The sequence below is a fragment of the Gavialis gangeticus genome, unplaced genomic scaffold (genome assembly GCF_001723915.1).
Source record: "Gavialis gangeticus isolate Ggan-Ray unplaced genomic scaffold, GavGan_comp1, whole genome shotgun sequence".
Classification (NCBI taxonomy): domain Eukaryota; kingdom Metazoa; phylum Chordata; order Crocodylia; family Gavialidae; genus Gavialis; species Gavialis gangeticus.
Window position 1 is genome coordinate 43776671 of NW_017729026.1, and position 10541 is coordinate 43787211.

General features: G+C 45.4%; 1 protein-coding gene across 1 annotated transcript in view; it reads right to left on the reverse strand.

The window, feature by feature from the left end:
* KLHL32 (kelch like family member 32) overlaps positions 1–249 on the reverse strand; it is a 275399-nt gene extending 275150 nt beyond the window's left edge. The window contains exon 1 of the mRNA XM_019520185.1: positions 128–249. The gene's annotated coding sequence lies outside the window, so the exon portion shown is untranslated. The remainder of the gene's footprint in view (positions 1–127) is intronic.
* Positions 250–10541: the final 10292 nt, after the last annotated feature.

Sequence of the window (10541 nt, forward strand, 5' to 3'; positions counted from 1 at the left end):
GCCCATTGTGCCGCGGCGGGGCAGGCTCGGCGCTCCCCGCCGTTTCCGTGGCAACCGAGGGCACGGAGCGTCCCGCCCGGGGCTGCGGCTCGCACTGCAGGCCGGGCTCCCAGCGCGGGGTACTCACCCGGCCGAGGTGGCGGCGGCGGGACGCAGGGCGGCTGGCTCGGGGCTCCAGCGCTGCGTGTGTGCGCTCCAGTCCCCGCCCGCCGGCACAATGGATTGCGCTGCCGCTGCTGTGTGGGCGGGAGGAGCTTTCCCCGCTCCCTGCCTCCTCCCAGCCAGCAGCAGCAGCAGCAGCAGCGCCCCTCGGCTGTAGTGCGCAGCAGCAGGTCCCCCCAGCGCGGGATGCACCTGCAGCAAGAGGAAGGCGGCCGCTGGTCCCCCCACCGCCTTCCTGCGGCAGCGGGTCGAAGGGGGAGGGCAGCAGGGCCCCTCAGGCGCGCTCCCTGTGGCTCAGTAAAAGGGTCCCTCCACGCTCCCCTCACGAGGAAAGGGCGCCCTCGTCTTCCTTCCCCGGGATGAACCAGCGCGACAGGTGGGCTCGTCTCGCCAAAGCCCCTCGAGCTGACAGGTTTCCGCCGCGAAGCCTTGCCTTCACAACATGGGGTTGGGTCTCCTTGCTTTGCCTCTGTGGCAAGTGGGGGTGTTCGCTTTGTGTTGTGCCAGGGTTGACAGGAGTGCTAGGGATGGTGCAAGGTGGTTTGGATAGAGAGGAGCCTGCGGCAGGCAGGGGGTTGGACTAGACCAGCCGTTCTCAACCTTTTGCACCTTACATCCCACCTACGTCATCAAAAAATCCTGGTCCCACGGGCCCATGAGTGGGCAGGGAGTCCCCCGGAGGCCATTTAAAGGGTGGGGGGAGGTCCCCCAACAGCGGACAAAAGTGAAACCAGAAGTCCTGCCGTGGCACTTCAGTTTCACCGCTGTGATCCAAGTCCCACCTAGAGGACCTTTGGTGGGACGTGTCCCACCAGTTGAGAAACCCTGGACTAGAGGACCTCTGAAGGTCCCTTCCAGCCTGACTTCTCTATGATTCTGATCCTTTGACCTTGCCCTAGGCGACTTAGGGCCATATTGGCAAAGGGTAGGTGCCTCAGCTCCCCCCTGGCCCAGGAGAAGTCCCGAGTCTCCCACCTGCTACCCCTCTGCCCACAGGCACAGATCACAAGACTGGAGAGAAGCTGGGACCTCCAGAGGTCATCCTTTCCAACCCCCTCCCTGAGGGGCTGGATCATCCCTATCCAACCACCCTATAGAAATCCATCTCAACTCTTTGTAAAGCAGCCATCCACCCTAACCATGGGCGACTGGCAGGGCACCAGATCACCAACGGGAGGGGAGGCTGACCGGAGGGGGGTGGGGTTCCCCAGCAGCTGTTCACTGAGGCCAAAATCACCAGTGGCAAAATTGGAACCGCACTTTCGCCAGCACTTCTGGTTTTGCGACTGGCATTTCCAGGGGGTGCACATGCACCCACGTGCACCGCCTACCCTACACATCGCCAGTGACCCTAACACAACAAGATGTAACACCCAAACCTGTCACAGGGAAAGCAGGGGGACCGTGCATCAGCCAATGTCCTGCTTCTGTAAAAGGTTGTTAATACACACTCAGGAGATGCCAAGTGGAAGGCTATGCTCCTACTCTAGAGGAAGGTAAAACCCCCACAGTCTATACCAATCTGTCCATGGGGGAAAAATTTATTCCTGACCCCAAATATGATGATCAGTCTAATTCTGAGAAGAGAATAATACCATCTAGACAGGAACCTGCTTAGAACAACAGTAGAATAACTCTGAAAGTGCTCCAGTGCCTCCTTCCCAGGTTTGGCACCTAGGGACTGGGTGCATGGGGCCTGCTTCTCAGTAGCAGCCTTGAGAGTGCCAAGGATGCAGTGTAGACACAACCAAAGGGATGTAGGTGTGATAGTGCTGAATGTCCCTATGCTGACAGGTTCCCAAGTCAGGAAGTAGGATTCACAAACCCAGCTTAGGTACAAAGTACCATGTACACAAAAAAGGAAAAATGAGGTGCCAGGGAAGTGCCCTGACATTGATCTACAGTCAGGCTTTCTCTTGCTTGCTTTTACTCTGGCTGCATGAATCTTGTGTTCTTTACTGAATAGCTTTAACCCATAGATTCCATCAAGGCCTATCCTATAGTCTGTTTATAAGAAGGGACGGATGTGGGTTTTAATCCCCTCAGGTTCAAAAGTCTACCACTTCCTGGGCTAGTGCTCCGACCCATAGTACAATTGGTCACACCACTGCATTTTGCAAGCTTTTTTTTAACTCAAAGCTGTCAATATGGCTTAGACATGATTTCAGAAAGTCTACTGGATCAGATCTCCTGCAAGGACCTGGGAGAAGTTTGGGTCCTCCCAAACAGCATATGCAGCAGAGCCAAATTGCAATTGCACCCATGTGCAGTAGCTGAATCAGAAGCACCTAGGTAACTTGACTAGTGAAAATTTAGATGCCTATCACTTACATTGTCAGGTAGGGTTTTTTCTGACCACACTTCCAAATTCTACAAAGTTACTTTTTGTATCAGGCCATTAACCTGTGACCCTTAGCCACGTTGCCCATCTCCAGCTAGGGATGAGGCTAAAATCTTTACTTCATAAGGTATTATCAAGAAAAATGCACTAAAGATTTTAATGTGCTCAGATACAGTGATAATAGGAGCTATATAAATACCTGAAATAGATTATTAGTAAATCTGTATGTAATGTAGTAACTTTGTTTAGCAGCTTAGTATCATAAATAAGACATGATTCTAGCCCTCAAGAGCTGACAGGACACAGCTTGAGGAGAAGAAGGTTGAGGGGATTATAATGATGGGGAAGGGGGAACTGGATGATCAGGTTTATTTGAAGATGTATTTGCTTTAAAGATGAATTTAAGACAAGAAAGGAGAGAAAGTTTTCTAGGCCAGTGCCATTATCCTGCAATGATGTCCCTGCAGGCAGGTTCTACTGAAGGGTTGGGACCTGGGGGACTATATTTAGGATTTTATAGCATCGGTGTGCTTTATAGGTATTAAGGGCTTTGTTGTAGCTTTTTTAAACTACACTCAAGAGCCAAGAGAGACACCTGTGTGAAAAGAATATATTGGTACGTAGTGGGAGCACTGCAACCTTTAAAAAGCTGGATTTCACAAGGTATACTATTTTGGTGACTGTTGCCAACCCACTAAAGGAATATTGTTCTGTTTGATGTTTTTTTCTTAAAACTCATCACCTTGAATAATGCAAGCATATCAGAATCTCAGCTTTCATTTTTTAAGAATGTTTTTATACTTTATGGTTTTTGTAGGAAAAGCTTAAAAAAACATAATGCAAGTAGATCCTGAAGTGCCAATAACCAGAAAACATTTGTTGAATTAATTTTAACAGTTACTAAATCAGATTATGTGGCTGATTATGGCTTGACTCATGATTTTTGAAAACTTCAGTTTGGCAAGGCTTGTGACACATCACAACATTTTCTGTGGTATCCACAACATTTTTGGGGATGATCCAGTTAGTGAAAGAGCCCACAGTAACTAATTACATTATTTTGTAGAGTCAGTCCCTACTTTTCAGGTCTAGGCAAGCTACCTTAATAGAAATACTAGATCCCCTTCAGGTCCTTGAACATAAAACTAAATCTAATTGTTCTAGATATTAGACAACTGCACAGTAGGTTAATAATAATAATGCATGTTGTGGTAGAGCAAGCTCTAAGGAAAGGGGCAGAGCCTTCCACAACAATAGGAGAATGCTGCCAGGGGGCAGGAGGGGTAGTATAGGACCATAAAAACTTGAGGTTGAATTAACAATAGATCAGTGATTCTCAACCAGAGTGTCATGGCACCCTGGGATACCGTGAGATCTTTTCAAGTGTGCTGCAGGGTACCATAAAATATTAGCACTGTTAGCACAGGGGTGCTTCGAATCTAAAAAGGTTGAGAACCACTGCAATAGAGGAAGGCATGAGGAGAGGGTTATTTTGGAGAGATGTCATATGGCTGTTTTGTTTTTGGTTGCATAAAAGAAGCAGTAATGGAACTAGAGGTAGGCAAGCAGGGTACCATCCTTGATTGCCAACTAAGGAGAGGTGCCAGGGTGCCAACCTTGCATAGTCCATGACCTGGAAGTAAAAGCAGCCCTATGGCATGGACACCGTGTTGCTCCTGGAAGAGCCACAGCTGGGGCAGGCGGTCCATGTTCTGGCACTTTTCCTGCCCCCTGCTTCCAGCCCCTCCCCCTGGCCTCTTGCATGGTTTGCCCAAGACCCCGGGCCTGCTTGTTATGCCTATGAAAAGAAGTAAGAGTAAGAACACTTAAATAGTCTGGAGAATCCCACTTGTACTTTGTGGCCTCATTTACTGCATAACCAAGTACTAAATGACTGTGCAGTAACCGGCATTTCTGCACAGTAGCATTCCCGCACAATTTTTTTCAGATGCTACTGCTCAGTAGTGTCACATCACAGTTAGTGCCCACCAACGCTACTGCACAGTAGCATCTCATGTAGATGCGAACTGCATGTTGCTAGGCCTTTGCCACATTACACTCCGTTATAAGAACTGCTCTCTGTATATTAGTTACACAAATGTTCTTTTGGTGTTCAAAGAATCATCTTAAACGCTTAAAGAAAATGAAATGACAACTTTTAAAAAGAGCAGAACATGTCCATGCAAACTATACACCAAAGGCCTTAAAAAGAGAGAAAATGAATAGTGCAGCTGCCAGCCGTATCTAGACTCTCCGCACTGATGCTCTCATTTAGAGGATTGGCCTGACCGACACTGCTAAAAAAAGAATCCCCTTATTGATTGCCAGTATGTGCTCACTAAAAGCCAGTCAATAAATAAAAACTTATTTGAAGAGTGAAATTGTCCTATGACTATTCAAAAGAGGGAGATAAACAGCTGATAGCTCACTAAGTTCACAAAGAGGAATAGATTTATTTATTTCCCACCTCCCCATGAGAACAAAAATTAATTGCAAATTAAGACAATTATTTAAGTGAATGTTTCTGCAGGACAGATACCAATTTTCCTACACATAGGAACTTTTTATGCCTATGTGCTCATTAAGCTTGTATGTCACAAATAAAAATATATTCCATGAGATATTTTTAAAAGCGTGACTCGACTTAGGGTCTAGATTTTGTATGATTTCTTTATTATATTGTAACACATGGCATCATTCTCTTCTGCTAAAATATGGCCATCTTTTATCCTCAGGAAAGAGCTGGAATGACTTCAAAAGTGAGGTTGTTTTCTAACATATGTAGAGGAATTTATTTTACTCGTTTTGGCACCATAAGGGAACAGTAAATTCTTCATCTTTGTTTGGCACTTTCTTGGGCCAAACAATAGCTGTGAGGTGCTATTGGTAGTACAAAAGGGAGGGTTCTAACCAGTTGCTCTAGGGAGCTTCCAAGGAAGTCTTTTACTAGAAGGTTTTTTTGTTTTGTTTTTTGATACACTAGGTAGACTTTGAAACATCCCCACTGGTAGCTAATTAGAAGCGCAGAGCCATTTTCATGCCCTTACCACCAAATCATTCCCTCTGAAAACTTCTATATTCACATCCTAGGGTGAGTCCAGCTGAAGTTCTTTCCAAGCTTCTAGGTCTGTATCTACCATGACCATTACTTTCCTCTGGACACAACTTTGTACTGTAGAGGGCCCTTGATACTACTCCACAGACACATGTTCAAGAGTCTGAGAGCTTGGAATGTCAAGTCATTTCTTCCAGTTGGTTCAGTAGCTCTGTAGTGGCTGTATCATCCAGCCATTGGAGGGTGACATCCTGTCATAAGATATACCAATCTAGATTAGGGTGAAACAAGGATGCCCCTAAGCCCCATTGCCTTTAGCCTGGTTATGGAGCCCCTCATTAGGACAATTGCAAAGGGTCCAGGAGGGTTCAAACTTTACAAAAGAAAGGTGAACTTCCTTGCCCATGCAGAGGACCTAGTCTATGAGCCTAATGAATACCAGGAGATGCTGGACACCAGCTCTGAGACAGCTGGCTGGTGCAGTCAACTGTGTCTATAAGCTGGATTCCTCTCTGCTGCCCCCCTGGCAGAAGATCAGTGCCCTCAACACCTTCCTTATCCCATGCATCTCATTTGTCTAGAGATGCTTGGCAGTTTCAATTACAGTTTTAAAAAAGTATATGGTGAGATCACATGGCTCCTTAAAAAGTGAATGCACCTGGCACAGTGCTCAATAGGAAAGCAATGAGTGTAAAGAGAAAGTCCAAATGGTTCTTCTTTCCTTCGATAGCATATGTTCAGCACAAGTCCAGGGAAGGGGAAGAACATGATCAAGAAGGATGTGCTTAATCTTATCTTTTTGCACACCTGGAAAGTACTACATGCAACCATTTCTGGCAGCAAGTTAAGTCAGTTGGAAAGACAAACCTTGCTGGGCTTCTTCTGTAACTTACCAGACTCCTCCCTTCAGTGACATGCTGCGCAGTCACAGCCTTTATAAAGCTCCTGTACATGCTTTGAGGAGGGCCCTTCTCTTCCTCCCTCTGAAATATTGCAATATATTTATGTTCTTTTGATTACTTTTTCAGCCTGAAACCAGAAGTGGAGACATTACCATCTCTCATCACTGAACTACTGATAGGCAAATTGCTGGCTATTGGAAGTTAGAAATCTTTTTAAAAAAAAATAACATGGAAAAAACTTAATTCACTTATTTCATCAGGGGCAGTTCACTTGCTGCTTCTGGATTCCCAATGTGAAAAATGATCATGGGTGACATATCAAAAAGTATTATCAAGTATAATAATTGGAAACTGGGCCCTTCTAATATAAAAGTAATATGTGTGTGTCTGTGTGTGTCTATGTGTGTGTGTTACCTAGGGGAGGGGGAAAGAAGTGCACTTGTAACATTTAAAAATAAAGCAAAGCGGTATCTGTATATCCCATCACAGGCACTGAAGGTTTGGAGGGTCCAGCCAGCCCACTATTTAACTACAGTACAGAGAAGACCCCAAAAGAAATACCTCCTGGATGGCATTGGCAGAGGAGAGGTTTATATATTACCAGAGGAAAGAGAGGTACAGGAGCAGGATAAGAAAGAGCTGCACAGAAAGGTGCTGGGCTTGGGGACAACGAGAGCCCAGAAAAGGAGCAAAACAGGAACACTGGTAGAGTTTGTTCATAGTGGTGCTAGTTGTTCACTCAAGTGCTAATACCCACAAGCCCAAGAGCCCTTGTGGAGTTTGATGCAGCCACAATGTGGGGCCAAGCCTCTGCATGGGACCAACAATCAGTGATAGTGCCTGTGCATGTCCAGTTGCCTCTATACAACAACTGGCTTGTGTCTCTACACAGGCACACTCCAAGTTCTCAGTAAGGCATTAGGACCTCTTCAGGGCGCTCCTCTCCACCCTAGAATGAACTGTGCACTAAAATGAACTGCAGACAGGTAAGACTGATAGTTATCCCCTGGAACCTGAACCATTCAAGGGACGCAGAGACCAAGAACTCAATCCCCTAACTCCTTTTACTCTGGGCTCTGTCATGACTGGCAGCACTGGTTTATTGGGCAAACCAGCTATGACATCCACCAGTGTCCTAACTTTGCTGACTTCCTGCCCCTGGGGCAGGGGGCTGGGCTTGATGATCTCCCGAGGTCCCTTCTAGCCTGAATGTCTATGAAATCTATGAAATACATTGTGCTGGGTGCAGCAGGCCATAGCCATACATACAGTATTTGATATGTTGGTGCTTCTGAAGACAGTCATCTCATCTGCAGCCTTTGAAATATACATTCTATCACTGCTGTGAAACTTCTTGTGGCCTGGTGGGGGGTGTACACAGCTTCAAGCAAAATGACCTTGATAAATTGGATGAATGGCCTGAAATAAGTAGGATGAGATTCAGAAAGGACAAATGCAAAGTACTCATCTTAGGAGGGAACAATGAAATACACAAAATCAGGGATGACGGGCTGAGCTACAGTACTGCAGAAAAGGATGTGAGGGGTCATAATGGATCATAAGTTGAATTTGAGTCAAATTTGCAGAAAAAAGAAAAAGAAATAAAGAAAACAGTCAATACCAGACTAGACTGGTGGGCTTCCCCTGTGCATCCATAGTGGTTTTAGATGGCTACAAACATCCTGACGGCAGGCCGCAATGACTTCCAACCTTGGGACAATTAAAAAAAACACATATTGTCCCATAAACCAGTTATTAGAAGTATTCCACAAATGAACTCAAGGACTGGGCCCTGTGAATGAGAGAGACACACATGACTTGCAAGAAGCAGGTAAACAGGGAAGATGTTACATGTGTTACAAAAATAGCTTGGACAGTAAAAGGCAGGTTATATGCTCTGGGCTCATAGAGCCCATGGATAACAATTAGTGTGTATCTAACCTTTTGGCTTATCAGTTTTAAGAGTTTAACCCCTAGTATTCTTGCAAGAGAGAAAAGATAGCCTTACAGGTATAACACCAGGGAATTAAGACACTTTGGTTGTGCCAGAGACTTCAGCAAGACACATCAGCCAAAATGTCATATTGTTATGTCTGATGCTCGATGGAAACTTTGCATGCACTTCAGTTGACTTGACTTTGGATCTTATCTTAAAGGCATATATCTTCAGTACTGACTTTACTGATACTACAACAATTTGTGTGAGCTGAGGATCTCAACTTCATTTGCATGTTGTGGGATATATGAGAGCTCTCAACAGATTGACATGATTCAGTTTGTCTCAGAAACATTCTAATAAAGGTTGTTTCCTGTTATACCTCTCTCAGCTACTTCCTTTTAACTAGGAATATTTGTGCTACATGTGAATCACTGCTTATTTAGCATCATGAGTGACTGGTGCCTCCTGAGACTGGGGACACAGTTTGTGGGCAGCAGTGTTAGCAGTGGGGTGGCAAGAGGCGACCGCCCGCAGAAGCCAGAGGTGGCATCAATGGCAGGGGTGCGGGAGGTGATGAGCAGCAACTGCCCACAGAAGCCAGCAGTGGCAGCAGCAGTGGCATGACGAGTGGCAAACACCCGCAGAAGCCAGCAGCAGCTTCAATGGTAGGGGATGGGGATGGGGATGGTGAGCAGCAACCACCTGCAGAAGCCAGCAGCAGCCAATCTCAGGGGTGGGCACATGCCCCCCGTGCTCCCCCTACGTGTTGCCTATGTTTAGCATAAAGATCTTTCATTTTAGCATGTCTTTGTGTTTTAAAGGAAGTGCTGTAAGCCAAGAGGAAAAGGTGTGTGTATTCCTCATTCCGTAAGCCTGGGGTTCTAGGACAAACCATTTTAAAGCCATGCTGTAGGTGGGACTGTTAAATATTTCAGGAGCCCATTGGATCTGTGGCATGAACCTGTTTCAAGGACCAGATGTCATGGCTGTTTCACAAAAGAAGGTATGGGGGGAAGAAGAAGCCCTCACACAATTGACAGGTCAGATAATCTCTTCAAGAAATTCCTGGCATTTCCAGTCTTTCCTAGGAAAGAGGCTGCATAGGGAATTATTTGGCCTTACAGTCTATATATTTTGTACAGCGTCAGAAAAGTAATTATTTTCCTCTCAATTTTTAAAAAACATTTTTGAAACAGGTTTTGAAAAAGCAGTTAAAATTTATGGATGTGTTCATACACTGTTTTCATAATTCAGTATCCAGTGCATAATTTATTAAATGCCAAATTGTATTAATGCTGTTCCAGTCTGGTTTGTTTGTTTGTTTGTTTGTATTGCAGAGATAATCCCCAGTATAGCAGCCACTGCTTCTGTTTTGCATTCCTGCCAAGTTTTTGACTGGATGCACCAGGCCAGAAATCTGACAATGGCTCTTTTCATGATTATAAAAGGAGGCAAACATAGATACTGGAGAAAAAGAATTCCATGATTAATTATACATCCTTCCCTAGAAACGAAGTCCCCTGTGGAAAAAAACTGAGCATTGTAACTATCCCTTACAAATATAGAGCCTGATCTTGCAGTTGACTCACTGTGGGGGGGCTTTTTCAATGGAAAGAGAGCAACAGACTTCAGGGTGGATCTTTTTAGGAGAATACATGTATCTGTGCAGAGCCTGTTTGAAGTCAGTTGAGCTCTATGTAGACACAGGGCTCAGCTTCCTTGGAGTTTAGATCAGAACTAGCACTATATTATTTTTATACAGCAACAGTGACAGAATGTAATAAACAGGAGAACTGATCTTTATTATGACACACTGCTCTCTGCTATACCAATCTAACTCTTGTTGGCTTTGTCTAGTTTAGTGTCATTTGTCCATGATGTTATTTTGTTCTTCTCTCAACTTTGAAGCATGCTTAATTGGGTGCTCCAACCATTTTCTAATAGTTTCCTTAGAAACTATTAGAAATTATTTCCAAAACTTTAGGACTATGGAGGGAGAAGTGTTATTTCAGACTCCATAGGGGATGCATAGGGGGAACACAGGGGAACACATGGCCCCCCTGAGAGTGCTGCTGCCCCCTAACAAAAAGCGCTCTGGCTGGTAGGGGGACACAGAGAACACTAGTGCCCCCCCCCCCCCCG